The 27,242-nt window shown below is 36.9% G+C and overlaps 1 long non-coding RNA gene across 1 annotated transcript; it reads left to right on the forward strand.

Annotated features, from left to right (window-relative positions):
• Positions 1–18,337: 18,337 nt before the first annotated feature.
• On the forward strand, positions 18,338–26,890 carry LOC147655709 (uncharacterized). Its single transcript, XR_015290325.1, has 2 exons — positions 18,338–18,485; positions 23,039–26,890. It is a non-coding gene; the product is annotated as an uncharacterized LOC147655709 (long non-coding RNA).
• Positions 26,891–27,242: the final 352 nt, after the last annotated feature.

A 27,242-nucleotide genomic window follows, 5' to 3' on the forward strand; every position in this document is an offset into this window, starting at 1 on the left:
AAGAAAGTCATGGACCCAGGCTTTGGCATTCTTCCTGACAGGATGAAACCGTGAAAAGTAGTTTGTCTGTAGTAGAGCAGGGATATTTGGTCTATTGATGCTACCATTTTCTAGTTCAATTTCTGTACTGGGAATATTTGGGGGTAAATAGTAGCTACACACTGGTATGTTTGGATTTATTATATTTATTCCCAGAGTATCTTATTGTCTGTTATGTGTACAATATACATAGATAATAGAGTAGAAAGAAATGCAATTGTGTGTACACTGGAGTAGATAGTGCTGTCTGTGCTGGGAGGAAGGAAGGAGGGTTATTTGATCTGTGTTTTAAGAGAGAGTGATACTGTGAAGTTTTTTTAACTTTGTAAGCTTTCCCTTTGAGGGAGATATGTGTGCAATCTGCATGCCTGGCTAGCTCTTTGATGATAAATTTGGACTCAGTTTTTAGTCAACTACAAGAAGGTGCCAAAAGCATTGGCATCTGTTTTAGAAAATTGGCAGACTTTCCTTGGCTGCAAATTTCTTTATCCAGCCTCATTACTTTGCTCCTATCAGCTTTTACCTGCATGAAGAAAGACCAAAAGAAAAAGGCAAGAAAACCCTTTAAAACTTAAGTAGCTATTACAACAACAGAGCCTAAACCACTCAGGGTGAAGATTCTATAATTTCCACTCTTTACACATACTAGGTGCAATCAAACAACTTGAAGCAATAACACAGGGGGAAATATGTTTTACATAACTTGACTTCCAACTAGCGATTATCCCTTCAAGGCTATTTGTTTTCCCAAGAATCCTGCTGATTATAGGCTCTATGTTAAACCTGTTTCAGATGATAACCTAGCTAAACCCTGGCATCCATTACACTAACTGAATTGTGGTTGCTATGAATGAGCAGGAATTATGGGTTTCTTCTGCATGCAGAAATGCTGTCCTAGACAGACTAGTGTGGTGATTTGAGGCAATGATTCCAGGAGATTACAGAAGATGAGATGAAACCTCAGTAGCTGAAGACCAGTAGCAGAAACCTTGTTGACCTCCGTGCAACCAAGCCATTGACACCAGTATTTACAAGTGATTCTTCTAGTTGGCTGCATGTGACTTTCGATCCTAAGAAGGAAACTGGTTTTGTTTTATGGTGAATAGGTTTATGGCTTAGTTGGTCTTCTCATGTTCTGCTTTATTTTTTAAATATTTTTTTTTGTTGCTTTTTCCCCCCAAGATTTCTTAGATTTACTTTGAAAATATGAGGTAGGATCATGTTCTGATCAGAATTAGGTGACAAAATAAATGGAAGATACTGTTCCTAATCTATAATTCACCATATAAGGAGATCCAAAATCATCTAAATAGATCTGAAGCTATGAGATCCTAAAACCTAGCCTCTGTCTTTTGCAGCAATATGTAGTCCCAAGGGAAATCACATCCGCATTTCATGCTCCTTGCTTCTGTCTGGAGCTGGCAGAGACTGGATGTTTCTAGGAGACAAAATATCTCAGCTTTACTTGTAAACTGTTAGTTTTTCTTGTAGGGCTGTCAGTGCAGAGCAACTTAGGCATATAGTGCAAACACCAACCATTACTGATGGTCTTTGTCTGGTTCCCTTTTATTTCAGAGCCCAAATCTTTCTTTACCAGGGTTTCTGAAGCCTATCCTGCATTGAATTTATGATGTTTGAAGGAAATTATTTTGGAAAGAAACTCATAGTGCATTTTAGTTCCTGGAAGCTGCAAATCTCTCCAGCAGCAATTTCTTAGGTATGAGGGTTTTTTCCTAGTCATTCTTCATTCCTTCCTCTTGCTATTTCTACAAGGGAAATTGATTCTCCATATCTCCAGAACAAGTTGCATCTCTATTATCATTTTTTACTGTGAATATTTCAATAAATATGTTATGTGAAAATTGTTTCTACAATTATTTGAAAATTTACAAGGGTAACAATTATATGTAAAGAAAATAATTGATATTTCACACACATATGTTTAATATTAGCAAGGGCTTCATTTATATTAACATGCTGTGTCAGTACTAGGATGTCTCTGTAGCTTTTACTTTCAATATTGCCAATTTAGGTCCTTTTGTAAAATTAATTGTATTTCATAATAGGAAGGCTGAAAAAAAAATTAAAGAATCGTGTTAGATATTTTCTTCCTCACACTTTAAAACACTAGAAGTATTTCTTGCAGTCATTTAAGAATCACTACTACATTCACTCCCCACTGCAAATGCTCTAAAACATCCATCTTGTGGTAGTGCCCAAGATATAAGTCACTGGAGCAGCTCTGCAGTAAGGAAGAAAACATAAAGAGTCAAAGAATCATAATTCACACCTTCTGCAGTACAAATGGCCTGCCAGGTGATTTAAGAACTTAGAGCTCAATAGTTTAACTTGGTCAGGGTACTAAGGTAAAACCCAGACTTCTGCCCATTTGCTGGCATTTGCAGTCACTGACCTTGTAAATGGTATTAGATATACTCAATATTATGTGATAAGTTGTGTACACACCTTTATTGCATCAAAATACCACTGGCTTTTCCAGGAGCATGGATTGATCAAGGCTTAAATAAATTGATTTCCTATGTCTCTTTTTGTTACTAAAGCTGTCAGGGAACTAGTGTTGTTAGCAGGTATATTCATGAGTTTGTAAGTTAAACATTTAAACAGTTTGAAATACACATGTGGGAAGTACTAATGCCTAAATTGCTTCACTCGGGTGACTCATCCAGCTCCATAAGAAATAGAGCTGAGGGACTAGAATAAGAAAGAAAAGATGGTTATAGACATACATATACATATATATATAGTGGTTAAAATCTTAATTCTACTTATTGAATCTTATTTCTTGGTTGAAATTTCTTTATGTTTAGATGGTATAATAATTACTGATAATCTGATACTAGGTAGTTATTTGCATTAAATTCATAAAAGGGATAAAACCATTAAGAATGTGTCCTATTGTGCATGTACTCATCCACTTGTGAGTGGATCATTGAGAAGGGTGCCCCTTAGGTGAGCAAAAGAATCCTTGACTTGCATATATTTACAAATATCTGGAAGAGTGGGGAGGGAAATTTTCTGATGCCTGAGTTCATGGGGCATTGCCAGTATATCAGTCTATAAATTTTATGGTGGTTTTGTTTATTACTTGGTTTTCTGCAAATATAATGTCCTTCCATAACCCTTTTAAACACTATTGAATGCTCCTCAATAGCTTGACTGATCTGCAGCATTGTTCACAGGGATTTTATACAGTCTTTTTAAAGCTGCAGATACATGCACAACTCTGGATCGTAGAACAAGTTCATAATAGGTGGTGGGCTTTCTGATGGTTGATTTTTTTGGGGAGGAGGGGCGGGGGAGTGAAGCAGGATTTGTTTGTTTCTAGGAGTGTTTCTGGTTTTTGTTTGTTTGTTTAGGGAAGCACACCTGAGTAGATTGAGTACTGCCTTTCCAGACAGTGTTGGCAGGCAGCACACAAGTACCAAGTGCTTAAAAAAGTGTTATATCCTCATTTTTGTTCATCCCAGCTGCAATGCAGACTTGAGGAAAGAAATAGAAACTTTACACTCTTTTCCCAGATTCAATAAAGTGACATTTAATGCTTAGTACAATTCCCTCTTGCTTCTTTTTTGTCTGGTCTCTTTCATCTGTGGGTCTCTTAAGACAGAATTCCTAGGAAGTGAGTTTTGTGTCAGGAAGGTCAAAGCATTGAACTTTAAGGGATATCAATTGCAATTGGATGGCAGCCCAGTAGGAGGATCTCTTAATGGGGTAGAATAAAAAAACTTACTTTTTTAGTCTTTTAACAGGTAATACTTCAAAATATGTGCTCCAAGGAAACAGTCTTTGATTTAGCATATTTTGTGTCCTGCTTTTCAGAATATGCAGGCCTTAGATCTTTGAATGATTAAACTATTTTTAGTAGACAAGAATTCTTCTGAATTTGATTATGGTTTCTTTTGCATTTAACCTAACCTGAAGAGGGATGCAGCTGGGGATTTTTCTTCTGTCAGTTTTTTGGTGTGTTTGCTGGAACCGTGTCACCTTCTCCTTCATTCCTCTTAATTTCTAGCTATTCATAATAATTTCTACCTATCAGTAAGTATGACAGTCTCTGAAAGCCAAAAACATGGAAATGGTTCTCATTCACTTGATTAGCCAGGCTGGGTAGCTGATGAAGTAGGAACTCCTCAGTCACAGCTGAACTGAGCAATAGAAAAGTGAAATTGTTCATCTCTTGTAAGAAAAAAACAAACAAGTTTTCTTATGAAAATTTTCTCCTTTGCTTTCTTCTCTCATACAGACATTTTTATCTGTTAGTTTCCTCTTTAAATGTTCTGTGATCACATGGACACTAATATTTTCTTGTATAAATTTATCTCTTGTTGCCTCTAGAAACTCCCAAAGCAGCAAAATAAAAAGAATGTGAAGCTAGTAAGATTTAAAGGAATATAGCCAATATAAAATGTAACATCTTTAGACAAGGACTGATTTGTATTTTGTATATAACTAAGTTGGCTTATTGAAGCTGGCACACCACCACCCTAAGCAAAGATGAACAATTCAGCAGTGGATGTGTCTTCTGCTGCTCAGCTCTAGACTTTACTGCACAATTACCCTTTTATGCCTAAAGCTCTGGGGGGAGATATCACTGCTGTCTTTATATGTCAGGAGATAAAAGCAGGAAGGAGGAATGAGCAACACTGGCAGAAGAATAAATGGATATAAACCAGCCATAAATTAATTAGAATGGAAATTAGAAAGATGTTTCTGCTCTATTTGAGAACTTAGGTTCTGGAACCTCACCCTGATAGGAAGAGTGTGAGTGAAAAAAACCGAAACCAACATAAATACCACAACAACAACAAACCCAAAACCTTCAACTTCTTTAGAAGTAAGAATGGAAAAACATGATAGTAGTAATACAATGCCCATGCTTGGGCTTCAGTTGTCTGACTTGGCAGCTGGGATAGCCTTGGTGGCCTGGAAAATGTCATCCAACCCAGTGCTCCTACAGCTCATTCCAGTGAAATCCCTGACAATGTTGACATTCACTGGATCTCCACCCCTCAGTGAGAGGTAAGCATTGTAAAGCATCTAGAACCTGGCTTGTTGAAGACCATTATGTAGATTGAATTATAAAAACAAATATAAAAAATTTTCTTATTTCAAGGCTTACAAATCACATGGTGCTTTTTTCACGTTTCTCTCCAGAACTCAGAACAGTCCAGGGCAAGCAGAGTGGGGAACACAAGCCCTGAAGCTGTATATGCATATATGTGTGATTGCTAATACAATACTAAGATATCAGTCATGAAAAGGTGATTATCTTCTTTCCATCTATTAATTTAAAGGAATATAAAATGCTGTAATTTGAGTGACAGCTCTTATCCATAAAGCATTTTTCTCTCTCTTAAGCTTTGATACATCATGTGCCATTAGATTCCACTACATTACATTTAATTTCTCTTCTACAAAGTAATAATGCCATATATTAAAGTTATACCTTAAGATACTTTGACCTGCATTCAGAGCTATTTAGCTATCCATAGCTTTTCCTTCCCCTAAAGATAAATACCCAGACACTTAAATAGGCACAATACTTATGCTAAAACAAATAGATTCCTATAATGAACTACCTTTTTTTTTTTTTTTTTTTTTAATGAATGCCAGGCTTGATTCAATTATACTGTAAAGAAAGTCTGTTGCTATAGGAAAACCTGTCATCTGACAATTCCCAGGAACCCCTCTGCTGCTCTAAAGTGTTTTTCTCTTTGGACAACTGCCAAAATCCACTTTAATCCAAAATACTTTAAAGACTTATGGGTTTGATCCATAGTCCATTGAAGTCAGTGGAGATTTTCAGTGCCTTCAATGGGTTGAACAGGGCTGTTGAAACAAGCTGAAGGCTGACATCTCATTTACTTTGGGGATACTGTTATCTTATTTATGTAGGTTAAGAGTAATTATAGGTAACATAGTGGGACAAAACCTGCAATCCTTAGATAATTCCTATTTAAGCTCAGCTACTGTTTAAATCATGGATATAGATGAAAATATTCTACTTTGTTCTTTAATTAGCAACAATAACCAAAGGCACATATCTTTAATTTCTCATTAACTATCAGTATATTAGACCAGGTAAGAAACAGATATGGGGAAAAAAAAAGTGTTTTGGTTTTAAATATTTGTCCCCGAGAAGCAGTATTCAGAGGATTATGGCATTCATTTTCTTGCCTAATAAGGTTTTATGCCACACCCATAAGCACATTTCTGAAGTATCTTTAGGAACAGTTCATAGCAACAATAGCCTAATTTTCCTTTCCTCCCTGGGGCAGTTGGTGCTCTTGGTTTTATTTGTTTTCTTGCTTACCTACTTTTCTCTTTTGCCTGTGACTTGGCTCACTGAAGTTGGTACTGTGTTGCAGCCCTCACTGCACTTTTGAGACAGGGAAGGTAAGAAGAGGATGTCCAAGTGTCCTGGGCCAGGATGGATAGACTGTCCTTTACTTCCACCTCTGAAGTAGTGCACTTTTATCAAATTACCAAATCACCAAATCACTCCAACGTTCCACTCCTTTCAGCTCCTCCCTCTGAAAGGAAAATTCAGGGGATACTATATTTAAAAAATCCTTTAAAGAAACTATAATTTTAACCTTTACTTCAATGAAACTTATGTTTTGACAATTTACCTTTTTAAAGTTTTAATTTTTTAAAAAATTGTAGTGGAAAACTTCTGGTCAGATTGTAACCAAAGTTCTAGCATATGCTTAAATGTTTTTAGCTGCTCTACTAATGACAATGTTCACCTTAACAGTTGTGGATTGATAATCTGTCCAAACCATTCTGTCAATCTGCTGTAGCTTGTCAGTAAATGCTATCAGGTTTATGTGATTTTATTTTATTAAAAAACATACATATTTGAACCTGTCCTACCAGTAGCTCTGTACCTTACCAAAACCTGTCACAGACTTGACTATTATTGACTGATTCTATTCTTCCATTTAGACTCTGTACCCTTTAATTGCACAGGAATATCTGAAGTGAGAAGTGTTGTTCATTTTAATGCTGATTTTCTGGTTATGGCATACAAGAAGGAATCTTCAACCGTTTTTCATAGTTTAAAATATAATATTTTATTTAGTCTCTGTTGTAGATGTAATTATCAATACTACTGTTTTTGTCACTAAAATCTATGTCAAAGGCATAAATTGTGAAGACAAAACTGAAAGCAGCTTTCCACTGGGATTCCTAGCTATACATTCTTCTGAAACAGATGCATTAACATTGATACATGCATATACACAATTAGAAGAAAAAAAAAAAAAGTAAAGAAAAGAGATGTCTTTTTTTAAACTTTATTTCTTTATATTTTGTGGCCATGGTTAAAATTAAATTTTCTGATACCTACCAATCAATGTTATTTGCAGATTAGACAGGATAAAAAGGGCAAAGAAAAGGACAATCTTGACTACTAAGTATTTTTCTAATAAGGACCTTGTTAAAACAGTGCAGGTTCTTGATGGGCAGAAGTATTTAACCTTTTTGTGAAATACTTTTGCATTGTGTCTACTGGTGACTTTGTGACTGTTTCATTTATTTAGGTAAATATTAGCTCTCTCATGGTTGCCACAGTGGCAGTAGTGTCAATAGGAGAGAATTAATTTAACAAAGTGATTGTCAATAGGAGCTTGAAAAATATTGCTTTGACAGATAATGCAGTGATAATGCATGACAGATACATCACCTCTGCTGCATCATGGCTGCTCATCACCTTGTGCAGGGCAGCACTAGGGATGATTTACAATTTGATGACCTTAGTCATAGTTTGATGCCGTTGGTAGGACTGAAGAGACACTGACTCAGAAATGGTATCTGTCTTTCTCAAAGGGAGGTAGTCCCCAAGAATTAGCCACTCTTAATACAGGTTTTGTGGCCACCCCAGATCAAACATACAGTCTTGATCATAATTTTTGAGTGCTACCAAGTTTCCTGAGACAATGCCTTCACACAGTATATATGGACTATATAGTTCCATAGGCAACTGTATTCTGAGGAGACTTTTTGGCTAAAAGATAACCAAGGTGTTTGAGAACTTGCTTTTAATTCATATGGATTTAATTCATATTCGTATTTTAATTCATAGGGATTGATAAACAATCAAACTCTTAACACTAATGTGATGAAGACATCTGTATTATTTGTTAGTTTACTGTAAAATGGATTAACATTAAGCATGAGTTCAGCAATATGTGGAGTTGTTGGCTGTGTAGAAATGTTTTGCCAGCTACAGAAATGCTGGTCTCTGAATACCCAGTGCCTCGTATGTAGTTTACAGGATTTTGGCCAGCCTTAGATCTCTTCCTGAGCAGGTTAAACTAAACCATAAAAGGTGATACTTGTGCTTGAATTAAGTGTGTTAGACCAATCTGGTGTGAGACTTAGATATTTATTTTGTTTTAAATTACTGCTTTGGATTTTTATGTAGAAGAGGTACCAGGAGCAAGTAGTGGCAAAATTTACCAGAATAAGCCTGCCAATAGCAGCCAGTTGATAGAGCATTGAATTGGAATAGTGAATGAAGGAAATGTGTTTTCCCTTTCTTCCAGCATACTGAAGGAACACTATTTGGTGATGTTTGTTCAGCATATGTTCCTCAATAGGATATATGTCTCCAGAGAACTCATTAGAATATTTTATTACAGTCCATGTAACAAAACTCTAGAAAATAACAGCCATTATGCTAGTTTATTTCTACAGTGTCCATCAAAACTACTGCTACAGTTTTAGGAAATTATTCCATTGTCTAACAATTATGGGGATAACTGTAACTTTTTGGGAATGAAGCTATAGAGAGGAAGCTACTATTATCTAGCCTAACCTTACTCAGAGAATTTTCCATGATACTAAGGAAAACCTCTGTGTTGCTGGAGGATACCAGAATGAAGAGTATTTATCCATAGCAGTCAACTCCATGGAATGCTTTTTAGAGAAGGAAGACTAGATAGTAATCTCCACCAATGGGACTGGTGGACACAAAAATGAAGGGAAAAACCCCCAAAAAAACGAGACCAAAAAATCAACACAAACCACCTTACTCTTGAAATATACTCTTTCCTCTGGCTAGTGCCATTTTATCTTGAGGAATGACAAAGAGAATTGTAAACCTAACTGCAAAATATACAGAGATTACTTCACACATTATTGAAGTATATCCTGTCTCTGGGGCAAAAGCTAGCAGTAGTTTAAGAGCATACGGTGATGCTGTACAGGAATTTCTTTTTGATACAATTTCAGCTTCTAGATATAATTTCCCACTATCAAGTTCAGTGATGGTGATGAAGCTAATGTTGCTGTTCTTATTTTAAATGTGCCAGAAGGCTCTTCGATAATCCAAAATATTCTGGGCATCATCTCTGTATCTTAAAATTGAATGAATCTCTCTTCAGTGAGAGTAATTTCTGTAGAGTTCAATAGGGCTAGGTGGATATAGATAAACCATATTGGCCTATGACATCTGTGCCAGTACTGTAGGAGATTGCCTTGTCTCTCTGTAGCTGGCCAGATAATTCAAATCAGCCAGTGCTTAATTAACGATGTGCTCTTTGCAGTAAGACCTTGTTCCAGAGATGACCAAGTACTGATTCACTTCAGATGTGAGAGAAATAAATCAGCACAAAGTAATAGGGTTGAGGTTTTGGTGGGTTTATAGGTTTTGAACTAGGGAAAGTTGTGGTGTTTAGTAGTTTAGAAAGAGGAGTTAGAGTTCTCCAGGACCAGTCTACACTTGGTGTACAGCGATATGGGTAGTAAAAGACAAAAAGCTGTAAGAGAGAAAATAAAAAAAGTCCTGTCAGGACTTGTAATAGAAAATGAATCCCACAAGAATTTTGGAGTGTTCACTTAATACATTCCATGTGTTTTAACTGTGGCAGAACTTTTTGAGTCATGAGGTAACATTCCCAAGTAATTCCCCAAATTGGACTAACTGGCAGGGATAATTTCTTTCAGTCAACATAACTGTATTTATAAAGTTTGACAAACTTACTGTAGTTTATTCCAGGCTGTTGTATCTGGTTTCTTATGGTATGTTACACCAGTTTACCTGATAGCTCTGTGGCACAGAATTAGCCAAATCTAATTTACATACTGGAGGGTCTGTGGTCAACTGGAATTACGTCTTTGCCTTCTAATTCTGTGAACCTGGATTCTCATGTGATGAGAGTTCAATAGAATAATGTGTTTTGTGGTCTCATTTACCAGCATATCACCAGAAGAAATTTGTCCATATTAGACAAACTACTCAGATTTGATGGAGTCCAGGGCAATTTGTACCCTCTGATCCAGAAAAGTCAAGTAGTAGAAGAAAATGGCAGGAGTTCAGAACAGATTAACTCTGATCTGGGTATCTGATGGTCACAAATGGTGCTTGTACAGTGGACACTGCAAGCTTTGCTGATGTGACAATACTGTGAGGTGAATATTTTCCTAAGAAAGAACAGTTGTTGAAATTCTTTAATGTGCACATGATGGATTCTTTTTTCATCTTCTAGATTTAGTGAATGTCCATCTCTGTACCTGCTGTGATTGCATTTTCTAAGATACAGAGCAATATCCTCTCCAAAGCCAATGCAGATTTTTTCTGGTTCTGCATCAGGACATAATTACTGTACACCAGTACAGTAGAACAGTACATCAGTAGAAATAATTTGTTCTATGGGGGTCTGTCATTTAGTCTCTTTGGCTGATTTTCTTCAATTTTCTCAATGACAGTAGACATTGTGTACCAGTGACAGTACCCATTAACTTTTGTATCAGTGACAGTAGAGTCTGTAACCTATATATAGGTATATTCCTACTACCACCCTTCCTCTGAGAGTGTGTAAACATGGAATAGAAGAATCATAGAAAAATTTAGATTGCAGTGAATTTTTAGAGGTCATTTAGTCATTTAGCAACCTGCTCAAGGTTGCTCAGCTTGCCCTGTTCAGTTTTGGGTAAGGATGTTCAGGCACTTAGACAAGGATATGGAAATCCTCAAGATGTAAAGTTCTCTGCCTCTCTGGGAACCTGTTTTAGTGCTTAGATATGCTTATTGTGAGAATTATTTATATATATAGGAATTATATATATATATAAAATTGGAATTTCCCTTGCTGCTATTTGTAACTGTTGCCTTTTGTCCTTTCATTGAAGGGCTTAGCTTCTGTCCACCAGCACACTTCTGGAAAGTCATCATTAGTTTTTTCTTCATCTCCCCACTCCTTTCCTCTGGAATGCTTAGTCTTTCCTATGGAATGCAAGTCTTATAGATTTGGCCTTAGACTTTTCTACTGTCTAATTTTCTTCTGGAAGGGAAAAAACAGCAGACTCAAAAATATCTTCTCTCCCCCCACCCCATCATGGAATGTCTTTACATAAAGGGTGAAAAATTCCCTATATTCTGCCTGCCTCTTTTCAAAATTTCTCATGAGATGGAGAAGTGCACTAGGCAAGTGTTTTTAGGAAATCTGCAAAGGCTAATGAAACTGAGTCAAATCCATGCTACTCAACAGCTCAAGGTAGAGGAGGCAGCTGCATATTTTTGAGGTAAGAATCTCACTTTAGTACCAGTGAAAGCCCCACACTAAAGTTTGTGGAAGTCTACCACTTAAGAAAAAATTTTTGAAGTAACACAGAGACTGCTTGGATATTTTTCTATATACTAATGGTAAATCTTGATTTGTAATACAATTAAAATGCTTTTCTGTGTAAGTGTAGAAAATTATGTTTTTACATACTCATCTGTATACTGAAAGAGAACTCTTTATCTTTATGATTGTTAATATAGCCAGACACAGAATCATATTATAAGATCAGCAGAAGATTATCATGTGCAGAGATTCCATTAAATGCCCTGGAAGGAGTGTTCTCTTCTGCCAAAGTGTCATGGTTTAAGTCAAAGTGACAGTGCAAAGGCTAAGTGGATTTTGTTCACTGGTGCACATTCTGTTGGTGGTGCTTGTAGTCTGCTTTTTCCAGACAGCTCCGGACACTTTTGTACCTCTTGATGATCAACAGGTTATTTGCATGGTTTGGCCATCTAGTTCCCTGAGCACAGCAAAACTGATTGTTTGGGACAAGTGTGTGATAGCATTTCATTTATGTCTGTCACAGCAAAAGGCAGGTTAAAATTCACAGACTTATGCTAGGAGCCATGCTAGCTGCGTATGACATGTACTAGCTGCTACATGAAGTCACCAGGGTCATTAGCTGACCCAGTCCATGTGCAGGCTAAGATCTCTGATATGCTTGTCCTTTTCTACAGAGTGAGGACACTTGTCCTAATAATATTTCTCATATTAGAATTTCTACATAAAAGAGAGTAGGCAAATGTTTCTGCCTTGTGTTGGATAAAACTCATTTCTGTTTTGATGAAAATTACTATTATGAGTTCACAAAATGCATGTTATCTTAAGGATGTATATACCAAGAGGACGAAGAATAAAAAATTCTAACTGAAATTATATGAAAAAAATAGTTAAAAGGAAGTGAACAGATAAAAATCCCCACAGAAACCACACAAACCCCCCTAATGCCCCTAAAAAGCACAACCAGAAAACACCCAGAAAAGCAAGCCCATTTGGAGGCCAAACTGGAAACACTGAAAATTACAGAAGAGTCCCCAAACAGAGATTGGAGCCCTGCAGTTGTGGCCTCACTATGGTAAACTAAATCATCTGTACAAGCTGGTTCCAATAAACCATTCAATGTGATAAAGGGATGCTATTATATTACAAAGCCCAGAAGGCTCTGGTACTTCCACTGTCATGAATTGAATAGTTAAAAGTATTTTAATGCAACTGGCATAGTTTTCTTCAGTGAAAACAGAACTATAGACAGAAAATACTACCCCTTTATTAACGTATACAGTAGGTCACTAGGACAAATTAGAGGGAAGTAATCTGGTTTGTTCCAATCATTCAGTACTGTGAAAATAGCTTAAGAAACTAAAAAAAAGCAGCTGGGAAGTAAATGATTTTTATAAGAAGTCTTGTAATAAAAAGTTTCTCTTGCAAAATGAATTGCATGTTGTAGTTGAAGGGCCCCTGCCAAGATGCAGTCATATTTTTTACTGGAGGGAAGGTTAGGCCAGAATTAGTCTCTGGAAGAGTTAGTCTCTGGAAGGAAGACTCTGTGCCTTGCCACCTTGCAGTTATTGTTTTATTCTTTCCTTCTTGGTTTCAGTACTAGTGATGTGACAGAGGAGAGAGACTGTTGCCTGTGAATGATAATTCCTATTCCGAAACATCCGCTCTTGGAGTTCTGTATTGCCTCTGTGGTCATCTGACATTCAGCAAAACAGGATAAAGACAAAACAAAGCCTGTGAGCCAAATGCCAGAATCCTTACTCAAGCTCCATTCCCTGCTTATTGATGAGAAACGTGTGAGAATGGGCTGCAAGGGAGACGAAATCACTGAGAATTTCTGCTCTTCACAGTTCCCTCTTGAATTCTCTTGACAGAGTGGGTTTTAAATCCCAGAAACCTCTGCCCTTAAAATGTGAAATGCATACCTTAGGTGATCTGAAAGCATCAAACAGTCAGATATGAATGCTACAGCTTTTGATGATAGCTCTGTGGCAGCATGGTTCTATTGAATTTGTCTGATGGTGTTTGTGCATGGTGCATGTTTAGAGGGTCTGCTGGGCCAGGCAGGCTCTTTGGGTTTGGGGCTCATGTGGATGGGGTGGCACAGGTTCTCAGTACAAGGTCCAGCAAGGCGTGATTTGTACCCCAGTCTATGTGGGCAAAAATCCCAGCATTCCAAAAACCCTTGAACTTTCAATTATTTTCTGTTGAGAGTCATTTTTGTGAACTAGATGGACTCTGAAAAGGAAGGAGTTACATCGCCAGGATGCCTTAGCCATGTTAGGTGATCTGGGGTAACAAGCTCCCCTTACCAGTAAAGGCTTTGGAATTTCTGTTGTGAATGTTGAAGCCACAGGATGCTTGGAGGGAAAAGCTGTAAAGACAAAGGAGGGAAAACTGCTAAGTCAATGATTTCTGTGCAAGGGAGGAGTCCTGAATTTCTGTAGCTCTTCTGTAGCTGTCAGTGCAGCTTCTTAATGAAGGTCTAGGGTCTCTGCAGGTGTAAAAGGACACAGCTCCTCCAAAAGTCCACACAGCTTTGCCTGGATACCTTGGCTGAAGAGTAAGCCTTTAAACACCATGAGGCTTTATACAGCACTATGATTTGGGTCAGGTCTCCAGGAGGTACAGTCAGTATAACTCAACATATTTCTAGGAAGTTGCTCCAACAGACATAGGCTGCACAATTAGTTCTTGGATTTCACTGTAATTCACAGAATCAGAGCCAAAAATAGAGTCCTAAAGGTGCATGTTTGTGTCAATTATATATGCTTAAACACCACTGGCCTTCACCACAAATCTGTCAATGCAATCATGGCAATTAATATCTTGTTTTTTCTCATGTTAATTTTGAATTGAGACCTATCCCCTCTCCTTCACCACATCTCCTTCCCACAAACCCTTGATTCTGCAGTATTTGAGAAAGAAAAGCAAATTTAAATATTAAGCAAAACTTCTTGTCACAAAAAATATGGAATAAAAAATGACACAAAATGCTCTGTATCGTTTACGATGTAATCTCCTGGCAATAGAAAGCTGGCAATGTGCTACAGTCATGCTTTCAATTACATTACTAAGTAATCACACATTAAAGTCTAATGGCAAATGATTCTTTATTCCCAGGCTGCCCTGTCCAATTGTTTTCTAAATTGGTTTCAGAAATAAGGATGCAAGTATGACTGCAAAACTATTATTTATGGTTTGGAAGTCATCTTTTGCATCTTTTTTTTTTTCCTCTGTGCTTTTGGCAGATAGTTTAGAATGTAGTTTATTATTTCTAGGGACATGTTATAGTTTGACAGTTAAGAAATACTTAAACCTCATGATAAACTTGGTTGGATTGATAGATAGAGTTGTCATATTTTCACTACCACCAAATATGTTGTTTGTCCTTTAGGAAATTAACAGTTTCTCAGGAAAGACCTGTGTTGGAATTTGGTATTTTTTTGCCTTTCTCATGCACTTGCATTGCTCCTTCTCAGTGCCTGCAGCCACTGGTATGCAGTAAAAAGAATGTACAGGCTTTGTGTCTTAACAATACTAGAGTCTTCAAATATGACAAAATGTAGGACTTATGGTGCTTTTCTTAATAATAATTATTAATTAATAATAATATAAATAATTCACTGAGGAACAGAGAAGATAAAAGTAAAAAATAATTTTCAAAGCTTTAAGAAGGTAAAAACTCAAATTGTAGTGGAAAATTCATGTGAAATTGAATGATTTCAAAACATGAAAAATGCTTGAATTTTGCCTTTATATTGCACTTTGGAACAGTATATTTCTACAGCTGACACTTTATTTTCTCAATATCATTGTGTTTAAACATTTTAGAAGTACTTAATCTCATGATAGTTCTTCACAAACAGGCTTTTCACATTCAACTGCATTTTTGCATAGAAAAATAAAACACTTCAGAAAGTCTAATTACTCAGGCCATCAAGCCAGCTAAGGACATTGAAAGAATGCTGTGTCCATGGTGGTTACTTGAGTATTACTTGGTAACTAGCCACTTGGGTACAAAGAAGGAAGAAAGGCAAAGCAGGCCTGTGTGAAGTCTATGTACTATGAGGTCACGAAGAGAAAAGAGGTTATAAAGAGATCTAGTTCCATAGGTCTGCTCCAGACCCACCTGAAACAGACAAGACTATGAACAGCAACTGTCTGTCCATAAGTGTTAGATGCTCTGAGCAGAGAACTTCGGTCTTGAAAAATTCAGATGTTTTGGATGGCCCAAATGGAAGTCTGTTTCCCTATTGACATCATTCCCAATTTGGGGAAAACTTTCCATCATCTGCGGTACCTTCAGAGAAACAAATCTTTATGCTGCTTTTAATATCAATTTGCATGTATAGAGAGAAACAGAAATACATTCAGGATTTTGTATTGCACAGAAAGATATTTAACAATGACACAACTCTTGTTGGGTTACAACTTATGGAGCAAATATGTAAGGGCAACGCAGGTCTCTCTTAACTCCTGCTGCTTTTACTATTTCTGCCTCCTCTTCTCCGTGTGCTGTGTGGTGTGTTCTGTGATGTGGAGATACTGTGAATCTGATTTATTTTTTTTTTTAAGTTTCATTCTTCCTATGCTTTAACACCATGTGTGTCATCTGGTGGAAAAACGCTGCTACCAGAGACACAGACCCAGCAGGAGCCCAATGTGAGCACTGCCAAGCTGCCCCAGAGCCCAGTATGAGCCCTGCAAGGTTTGATGAATTCTAAATGTTAATTAAGTCAGATGGCTAGTTTTAGTTAAGACCATAAGTGGGTCTGATCCCTGTGAGATTTTGCTATAGTGAAAATGCAAGTACTAGAAATTACATTGCTGTAATGACTTTTACAGGGTCTATACACTGAGCCTGGAACTGAGCTAGTGAAAGGGGTTGCTTGCTGTGTGGGAGGTGTATTAGAAGGGAGCATTGGACCATAGTAAAGATGATGTTTAATATAGAAGTGAAATTGTTGTGGTAGATGGATCTGGTTGTTTGATTTGACTTCCTCAGTCTTTGCTTTGTACTGCAGCACTTTACATAATTGTGGCTGCCGAGGCACTCTGAGTTTTAGGAAGGAAGCCACCACAATCAGTTTGGGAGAAGAGTTTGTCCTGGTGGTGTCTTTCTTAATGAAATACCTGACAAATGGATGAAGAAATTTTTCAGAAGGGACCTGGTGCTGTTCCTTATCTCTCAAATCAGGAAACAAAATGGCTCATTTGAGAAAACTGTTGTGTTTGGGACCCACAGCAGGACAACTCTGGCCTTACTCCCTGTAGCACTGTGGAAGGAGATGTCTTGCCAACGTGTTGTGAGCTATGCAATATGGACTTTGAATGAGACTCTTACCAAGACCTTTCACCGAGATCCTGAATTAAACTGGACAGACCTAAGTAGGATTGTGACTCAGTGCAAGTAGATTGCCTGAAATAGTCCTGCATTATTTATTTGATTGGTTTGCTTTTGATGTAACCTTTTATAGGTACAGTGGATTTTATGTTGTGATCATTTTAAGGGTAATGCTATAAATACTAATGTAAACAAGTGTATGAATAATTCCTTTAAGCGTTTCTCTGTCTCAGAAGTGCTCTTGAGAGACTTCACCATTAACATGCTTTATATTGAACTAACGCAGAAAGTCTAGAGTATCTGCTTCTTGCATTTATTCGGTCACTCACTTCTTGACCTGAAACAAGATCAGCTGAGGACAAACCCTAAACATAAAAGAATAAGGTTTATAAAAATGGTAATTTCTCTAAGTGTTCTGTAAAGAAATATTTTTATTGTATTTTAGCTGTATCTCCCTCTTCTAGTGAATGAAGAGGGAGAAGAGTAGAAAATGAGGTTGGAAATGTTCCAAATACTCAAATACACGCATAATTTACTGATGCTTGGCTTGTGCTACAAATGTTCAGAAATTAATTAGAAAACTGTCCAAATTCCCTAAGAGTACACTGACATGTTGTCTTTCACCAAAGGTTGTTGCTAACAGTGAGAAATTGTTCTGGAAGAGACTGTATTTAGAGCATCTATGTGCTAAGGACTTACTGGTATATCACTTTATTTAAAGGTCCCTAGGCTTTATCATAATCCAGAGGTTTTGTGCTAGGTGATGTACAAAGAAAACAGGGACAAAGGAAGTAGAAAGAGCCCTTGAAATGTGGAAAATCCAAAGAGGAAAATGTGTATGCAGGATGCCTTTATTCCCATTTTATGCTGTAGTACTGGAGACAGAGTAAGGTCTGCACTGACTAAGGAAGGTGTTTTAAGCACCTGCATCCCATAAGCATTTAATTTATCTCTTGTAAATATGTACGTTGGTATCTAAATGAACTAAGATTATGATAAGTCATCTAAAATCACATTATGTGTCTATGACACAGGCAGCAATGAATGCCAGCATTGCAATGCTGTGGTTTAGCATCAGTGTCAATTTAACTTTAAGTATGAATCCATTGCCATTTATTGAAGCTCCTGTATCTCCCTGTCTCACCCTGCATCAAAAATTCTGGAGAGTTCAACAAGTTTTAACTTTCTTATTGTTAATATGAGTTTGGGTTTTGTAAAAATATTTTTATTTTCTGTTATTGTCTGTGATGGTGTGATCGAGGTATGATCTGGTTCCAGTCCAAAAGCAGTGTGATTACAGTCAAACTGCACAGGTGCAGGTGTTTTGCAGCTCAGTTCAGGTTAATAGTTTAACCTCGTTGCTGCAGAAATGTGCTCAGACACAGAACTTTGAGTCAGTTTTACTACAGGGATGTTTTCATGGGTGACCAGGGGGCATAAGTTTACAAGATTTCTACTAAAATGCTTACCTACATTTTAGTCAACATTTGTTCTTCCAGCCTAAGCAGGTATTAATTCATCTTTTGTTATTAAAAGCATAAAGATTTCACCTATGATTGCACTCAGTAACATTAAAATATTGATTTGGCTTCATTATATAAGGGGGATTTAATTTATTTTGCAATATTATGACTTCTAAAGAAATATTAGACATGCAATATGAAATATGTTTGAGATCTAATTATCTTGTTGTTATGGAATAGATTTTTTTTTTCCTTCTAAGAAGGAATTTTGAGAGTAGATTCATAGCAAATGAATGAACTCATGATCTTGGAATAATATAACTTAGGATGGACTTTGACCTCAATAGACTGTAGACCAGTCTCTATATGCATTTTTATTTTGGATTGTGGGGTTATTGTGATTACCATGTACACTACTTGAAGTGAGAGTTACTTTGTGTTTGGTAATTTTGGATTTCACACAATAAAGATTAAAATCTATGACACTGAGAAATGGTAAAAGCCTCCAGGGATATTTCAGATATGAGAAAGTGCAGTGAGCCTGTCTATATAACTGATCACACCTTGACTTAGAGGCTTATTCTGAAATCAATGCCACACAACTACACACAGCATCAGGGGAAGTCTTCAGATGAAAATATGAAGTTAAGCAGTGTCCAAAATTATAAATGCATAATACTTTCTTCAGATGAAAACCAGTTATAGAATAATAAAATTTTTTGTTTCTTTTAATTTAAAGAACATGACTAAAGTTAACTAGAAATTGATTCAGTTGAAATGTTTTCAAGGAATCAAATAACTTATTTCCATGGACTTGTAATTTGAGCCTGTGGATAGGGGAACTTAGCTGGTGAACACACACTGTCATATAAAATGTAAGCTGTTATCAAAAGGGGGGTTATGCCCTCAAAATTCCCATGAATAACTTCCTTTTTCAACTCAGTTCAAGGTATCTTTTTTTTTGTTTTCTCTTTTCTTCCAGACTGTGAATTGAAACAATAATGAATGTATGTAAACAATGAGAGAATTAAAAATAGACTTCTGAGCAGAGCTAAATTTTCTTTAACTTTATATAGCTGCAGACAACAATATATTTATTTGTATAATGTACATATATATATATATGCACAAACATTCTGATGAAGAAATAATAAAGACTTGTGTACTGGAAATGAAAAGGGTGGGAAGGAACAGTAATACATGAAATGGACCATCAGAGGGTCTGAAAGTACTTTTCTTTCAGACATAGTAGTTAATTAGTCCTGAAAATGTCCTTTATGATAAAGCTTATTTTAAAAAGGAGTATTAAGAGAGTAGGAGTGTTTGTGACCATTTTAACTTATTCCTAAATTCAGAAGAGTTTTTTTCTTATTCTCAAATGCATTCAAGGTAATGGCTAATTGTAAGCATGTGCTAGTTACATGGGCATGAATACATAACTAATTTTTAAGGGCTCTTGCGGAGTAGGTTTGCTCTTCTGATTCATCTGTCTGTGGAAAGTCATGATGCATTTTATTTCACAATGAATATAAAAATCTCTTAAGTTCACCAGAAACAATTACTTATTTTTTTTTTTTTTAAATATTATCAATATGGATCAGCTCTTTAATTCTGATTCTACTGTCTGCTTATGTATTGCTGTAAATCTGAAGTATCTTTACTGAGTTACAACATTAGATCATTCATAAAACTATACAAAAGGATTATGCTGACTTCATCCCATATACTCTGTCTTTTCCTTGACATATGTGATCTGCATTAATTAATTACTGTATGTTTATAGCTAGGGATTGAAGTAGTTATCATGCTTTTGTAGTAACCGGTTCCTCTTCTTGCTGATTCTGTTACTCTAGACAATAAAAGAAATTCAAAGTAAAAGCCAGTGACTGTATATCCTGTACATTAAGGTTGCCATTTGGTGGTCTAATTAAAAAATTCTGCCAGTTACTAACATAATTTCAAACAAAGTTTGATGAAGACCACTAAAAAGGCATTGTCCTACAGCCTGAAGGCAGAGATCATGTTCAGAAACAATCCCTTTTGTCTGTGAGTGAGTACATTGTTAATTCTTTGGAAATCTGACAAAGATATTTGTTGCTGACATTTACATTTCTGTTGAGCTGTATGAAAATATTCAACATAATTGCATCCCACATGGGCAGATCTCTCAGTGTCCTGGAGTCCCAATGTGTGCAACAGCTTTTCCAACAGCATCACATAAAGGGAGGAAAAGAGTGCAGGCATCTGGTCCCAGGGTGAGCACAGGTTTGTGTGATGGTATGGCAAGGGGGAGACACTCCTCTTGGATGCACCCAGGTGACAGGACAGAGCTGTGCTGGTTCTGGTTGGGAATTCTGGGGACTGTTTTTGAGAGCAAACCTCTGCTGTAAGGCATAGGTGACCTGCCTGCTCTTGGCACCTCTCCCTTGCAGTCTGGGCAGATGGAGAGGGTGACTGGCAAATGATGTCTGGGGCATCATATCTCGGGAGAGACGCAGTGCTGTTCTACTAACAATGTGAAATACTCTCATTTGGGTTTTCACATCATATACTCTACCTGTGGGCTTTGCAGCCCTGGATCTTCTGTGTCTGCCTCAGTTATGGCTGTGTCTTTTCCCAGCTCAGCCACAGCTGTGTTTGTGCCTGGCCAAGGGCCCTGTTGATCTGAACTGAGACCTATGGACTGATTTCTTGGTTTGACCTTGAACCTGACTTGTCACCATGCACCTTTTCCAGAGATCACAGGGCTTTGTCTAGCCCTGGCTACTACACAGGACCTCATCTCACTTCCCAGCGTGATATCAGACCTGCCTCATCGCTTCAAAATTGCCTCATGATCTCCTATTTGAATGTGGCCACCATCCCTGTCCCTTGCTTTGCTTGAGGACAATGGCACATGCCACCTGCCTGGTGAAAACCCTACCTTGTCTACTGTGTAGACAGTAACCCCAGCTTCTGGCTCACTGTGCCTAAAGGCCAGAACCTTGCAGCTGCCTGACACAGTGATGGGTTTCTGCTCATCATTAAGTTTCCCTTGTGTGAATACAATATCTGGAAAGGTGCCAAACTGAACTTTACTTGCTGCCTTACCATGTGCCTTTGTTATGCTGTAGGATTTGAACCAAGAGAAGTAGGAAAAGACACAGTACTGGGGTGGACAAATACCAGCTGTTCATTTGTGCTTCTTGAAGTACAGTTGTGCCTTTTATTGGAAGCAACATATGCAACTAGTGTTCATTTCTATCACAGCAAGAACTGTTGTATTGTTTTTACACCTTGTCTCTAAATTGGCATGTGGAGGTACAGGAGTCACTTCAATGACCTTAAAGAAATTGGAAGTGCCTCAGCGCAGTGCCCCAAGTTAGACAAGTCTGAGTTTGAGCACCTTGTGTCACCACCCATTGCACATTTGAAACATCTCATGAAGTGGATAGGCAGGTTTCAAAAATCTATTTTTTATTCATTTCAGTTTGGTCCATATGTTTTTGTGCACAAAAACCCCCAACTGTATTTAAGAGTTGGCTGAAAACCTGGCATAAATGTGTTGGCTTACAGTGATGGCTGCTCTCATTTTGTATTTTGAGAGGATGTTTGCAACACAAGGAAATCAGGCTGCAGATGTCTGAGTTCCTGTGAGTACTCATGACAGAGGAAACTAGATGTTTAAAGTGTTTCCAGTGGAATAAAAAGTTACTGCAAGATGTAGACACAAGGGAGTTTTTAACTGCTGGTTAAAAGCCTTGCCTAGAGTTGTTCACAGTTGTGAAATAGTGACAAATCCCTGGTAATGGCTTTTCAACTGTGCATCCTGTAAAATACTGTATTGCCACTTCACATAATTGAACTGGAAGGTTATCTAAAATTCAACTTCATGCTGTCCTTACAAGAATGTAGATTTAAATTTTATATCTTCAGTGTTCCGATTGCATAGGACATGTTTGGAAATGCTGTATTATTTTCTGTTCATATTGTAACTTATCTGCAAATCTCTTTCAAAATACGGTCTTCAAAAATAGCTTATCAAAATCATACTTTAAGGTATTTAGTACATAGTGATACTCTGTGTTAGATCCTAAAAACGCTGGATAAGAAAAAACCATACTAATGATAGTTACTTTTTCATTGGAAGTCTACAGAAGTAGAACAATGCATTGGACATTGCATTTAATAGAGTTAATTAGTGTACATTGGTTATTTAATATGTTAATCAAGATTTAATCATGATAAAATAGACTAATCTTGCCACTATTTTGCCATTATAAAACTGTAATTGAAATAGATTGGAAAAAAAAAAATACAGTACATTCTTGTCAGTCTCTTAAAAACTCAGAGCTCAGTAGCAATGCAGTGCTTCGACACACATTTCAAAATTAGTTGTATTTAATCGAAGTAGGTTTAATTCAGTTAGTGTTTTACATTAAAACTAAGAGCCACCCACTTGACAGAAACAAACTCAGCACATAATTCTGCAAACATGTTTTCTCTTTTAGCTTGGTCTCCTAGGGAGGAGGCTGAGGCGGTCATTGTGTCTGTCTTTGCCTTTGTTTATTCTTCTTTCTGACCATCCTCACTATGTCCAAACTCTTGGAAATCTTCAGCCAGATTTCTCAGAAGAGAAGCAGTTCTGAAGAAATGAAGTGTCCATGAGCTTCAGAAGTGTATGTAAGAAGAGAGCAGCTATAAGAGAGAGAATACTAGCAGCTACGCTGACAAAGTGACTGCAAGCTGAGCTCACACATTGGACTCTTGGGGATCTGCACAAGAGAAAGGCATCACAAATGCATTATGGAGTTCTTTTGGGTTTCACTAGATGATCCAACAAGTTCATAGGACTCCAGACCCCATTAGTTTCATTGAGTTACTTACAGAAAAAGTTGTCTAAACTTTGCAGCAGGGACAGTTGTTGTTGGGGCTTTTATCTTGATAGATACATCGATTATGCAGGCCAACCTATTCTCACTTAGGTGTGTAGTAGCCCAATTGTACCAGCAACCACAGTCTGTAAGTAGCAATACCAATTATAAAATTGTGATTAAAATAAATTCTTTTAATTTCCCTCAAGCTTTTGGGACAGTCTTCAAAGTTCATAGTTTTAGTCTATCCTCTGCAACCAAAGGTTTATCAATATTTTAACTATCTCTTAAAATAATTAAGTCTGCTGCATTCATGACTTCAGGGTTGAATCTCTAAGAAACCTGTAAAACAAGTACCTGAAATTGAGATGTTCCAGATAACATTATCTGTGCTTACAAATTTTATAATATTATTGATTTTGAATTTTTCACTGGTTTAAATGAGTAAATCAGACCGGTGTAAATGAGTAAATTGGACTGGTTACAAGTATTTAGAAGTCTGACTTTGCGTGTATGCCAAAATCTTGTTGATTTCCAAGGGGTGCCATGATTTTATGTAGCTATGAATGTTATTAATATCTGTGTATTTTGAATTTGGTGTCTAATTATGACTGCAAAAATACTGCTCTTCCAAGATCATGAAACTTTTTTTTCCCTCTTCACTGTGTTTCTTTAAGCTGTGGGGCCGCATTTTTTTTTTAATATGCTGCTATACAACAGTGTGGGATAACATCATATCCTGTTAAATTTTAGTTCTGGAGTATAATTTCATGCAGACCTTTATGTTAGAAGGCTCTCAGAAGGACTTCATTGTAGGGAAGTTTACATTGCTGTGTCTCTCAGCAAAGAAAAGTCAGGTTTAGTGAGGTTTAGTGATGCATGTATCCTATTGATCAGTTTTATATGATATGAGCTGTGCTTTGGAATATTATCTGTGTTAAATTTTGTCATGAACCTGTTAAAGAATCATTCAGAGTTATGAGATGAAAGTAACTGCTGCTAATTTTTACGATGCCCTTTTAATAAGAAGACCAACAAAGAGCAATCAAATATTTCTAATGTGGGGTCCAATTTGACCTAAGAGTGACTAAAACAAGTCCAACTTGGGCCAAATTAAGTTCTGACAGAAATAATAGTGCAAATGATATGAACACCTGGCTTTTAGTAATAAGGAACCTTTTCTGAGAATCCTGAGCTATAACACTGAAGAACCCTGTGGTCTTTTCCCCTTCATCTCTGCAGTTCTGGCAGTCAGGGGATCTAAAGTGGAGAAAAGGGAAATCTCCAGATGACCTCCATTTCCCTGCATTTCCTTGAGCAGCCAGAGCAAAAGCTCTGCCCCAAACAGGCTGTGTCATCCACTGATTTGGCAGGTTTTGGCCTTGAAAATTTACTGACATAGAATATTCCCTTTATACCAATAATTTTGAACCTGTTGCCTACAAATATTAATGGCTGCTTCTGAGGACCCCCATTTCCCATGCAGGAGTGAACACTGCCGCTGCAATGCTTTAGTATTCTGTGACTTGAAAATATTTGCTGATTTCTGCATTGCAAAGAATTTGGTGAAGTTGTCAGTGGGCAGTGTAGAAACTGAAATTGCCCAAACATTTTAGGGAACCTTAAGTACAAATATTTTGTTTGGTCAGCTGAAGTATGAGTTTGTTTCTGATGACTGGGGGAATTAACAAGATGTAGGGGTGTTCAGTTAAATGTTGGCAATATAGGACCCAGATTTTCTGATATATAATTTTTCCTCAACTGAAGCTGTTTGGAAAAAGAAAACCAACTAATTGTTAAACAATTGATAAACTCATTGTTCCCCTTTATTTTTTGGGAATAAGTTATTTTTGTTATCCGAGTTTCAAAAATGCCCCATATTCTTTTCTCATTAAAATGTTCACTCATTGTTTTCACTGAAATTTTAATTAAGAATTAATATAGATCAGTTGCTAAATAGTCCATTATCCAAAATGTTACGGTCTTGGAAGGGACAAGAGAGCTCTGGTAAATTTAAAATATTTGTAACTTTTTCTTCATTTAAAACATACAGAATGGAAAAATGGAATTTTTACTTTCAAATTCTTAAGACAGTTTTATAGAAAAAAAAATTATACGCTTCAAATAGTTTGTGAAGGTCTCATATGGGAAAAAAAAATCCATGCAGTTTTACCATTGTGTTAAGCCCGCCCAAGAAAAGGATAATTTTTTATATTGTGTAACTAAAAGGGATTTGAGATTCAGAGCAGGCACATGACTGAAAGCCAAGGGTGTTTCTGTCATTTATTAGGGACTTTCTTACAAAGTGATCTTCATGAGATCTCTGTATTTATTATGTTCTGCTTTTACACCAACTAACTTTCAGATGGTGAAACTCCCAGAACATGCTGTTGTAAATACATGGAATTACTTATTTCTGTATCTGAGTTATTTCTATCAGTAGTTCAGAATCACAGATGTTAGCTCATGAAATTGAAGAATAGCATGTCAAAAGCTAATAAGAAATATTGATTACCCCCATGGGATTTAACCAGAAGAAGTTATGGTGAAAATTTTTTAAGAGAGAGTTAACTTTTGAACAGTTATGGTGGTGGTGAATAATTTTAAGTTGTGGGTTTTGGGGTTTTTTTGTGACTTTGAAGGGATTTCAGTTTATGTGATTACAGTAAGAAGATGTTTCATTGGGCCTGCTTGCTTGCCTCCAGAGTATGTAATGGCTGTGAGGGTAGTAAATGTTACTGCAATAACTGTGAGCCCTTTAGTCCATGTCAGAGCTGTCAGAGGAGCTGCTGTGGCCAAGGCTGCTACTTTGGTGTGACTGCACAGGAGTTCCAAAACTGAGAGTGCAGACAGAACCTCTCTGGATAACTGCATTACTACTCAGCAAGAAGGACAAACATAAAACTGCATAGGGTATTTTTTTGTTGTTGTTGATTGTTTTGTTTTGTTTTTAATTAGAAATTACTGAGCTGCTAGTCTAGGTGGACTGCTGTAGAGAGTCTAATAGTTAAAGGGATCTTCAGAATGAGCTGGAAACTAAATTCCTCCAGCTTCATACCCTCTAAGTCCAGTTCTGGAGGTGCTGAATTCAGGGTAGAGTGTAAAGAACCTGGGATTGATACTGAAAGAGCAATCTGTTTTGTGCATGGCCAGTTCTAATGCCCTTGTGACTAGAGATTGTAGGCTGAGGTCAGCGAGCTTTTCACTGATGGAGGTGTTTTACCTGAACACAAATCAGTTGAAGAACCATTAGCATTGCTTTCTGACTTAGCAACAGCCACAGAAGTCATAGTTAAAGCTGGTTGAAGAATGTTTAGAATGTTTTTCCTGCAATTATTTTTTTCTGGGGAGATTTTTGTCGAGGGTTATTTTATCTATTTTATATTTTTTTTCCCTTTCTTTCTTTATTCCATTGTGCTGTTTTAACTGTAAATATAAAGCACATTTTAGCCTGTGAATCATTACCTGATTCATCCCTTTTATCATCCTGTGAAATGCTAAGATACTTTGGCTGAATGATTGGTCACCTGTATTATGTGTATTGATGTTATTTCTGTATCTGATAGCTTAAATATAATGACTTGTACATTCTGTAAACTTGAAGGTTTGTTGGATCTGTCAGAATAATTTGATGTATATTTTTTCACTGGTTTCTTTGTTAAGAAATTTTGGCCAGAAACACAGTATAATTCTATAGCATTTGTCTCAAAAGGAAGGTAGAATTTTCCTTTTACTTACAAAATGAATTTAACTCACTGTGGAATACCATTCTGTTTTTTCATCTGCCAACTGGAGTAGTGGGCCTCAAATTTGTTTACTGTAAACACTTGTGTGGAGGAAACTTTCCTCACACAAATGCTCACAAAAAGCAAGATCAGTTAACATGTTTAAAATTAAGTTCTATTTACAAGCCATGGCTGTTTTTTTCAGTGATAATTCAAGGATTCTG

The sequence above is a fragment of the Cyanistes caeruleus genome, chromosome 1, assembly GCF_971803275.1.
Source record: "Cyanistes caeruleus chromosome 1, bCyaCae1.hap1.1, whole genome shotgun sequence".
NCBI classification, from domain to species: domain Eukaryota; kingdom Metazoa; phylum Chordata; class Aves; order Passeriformes; family Paridae; genus Cyanistes; species Cyanistes caeruleus.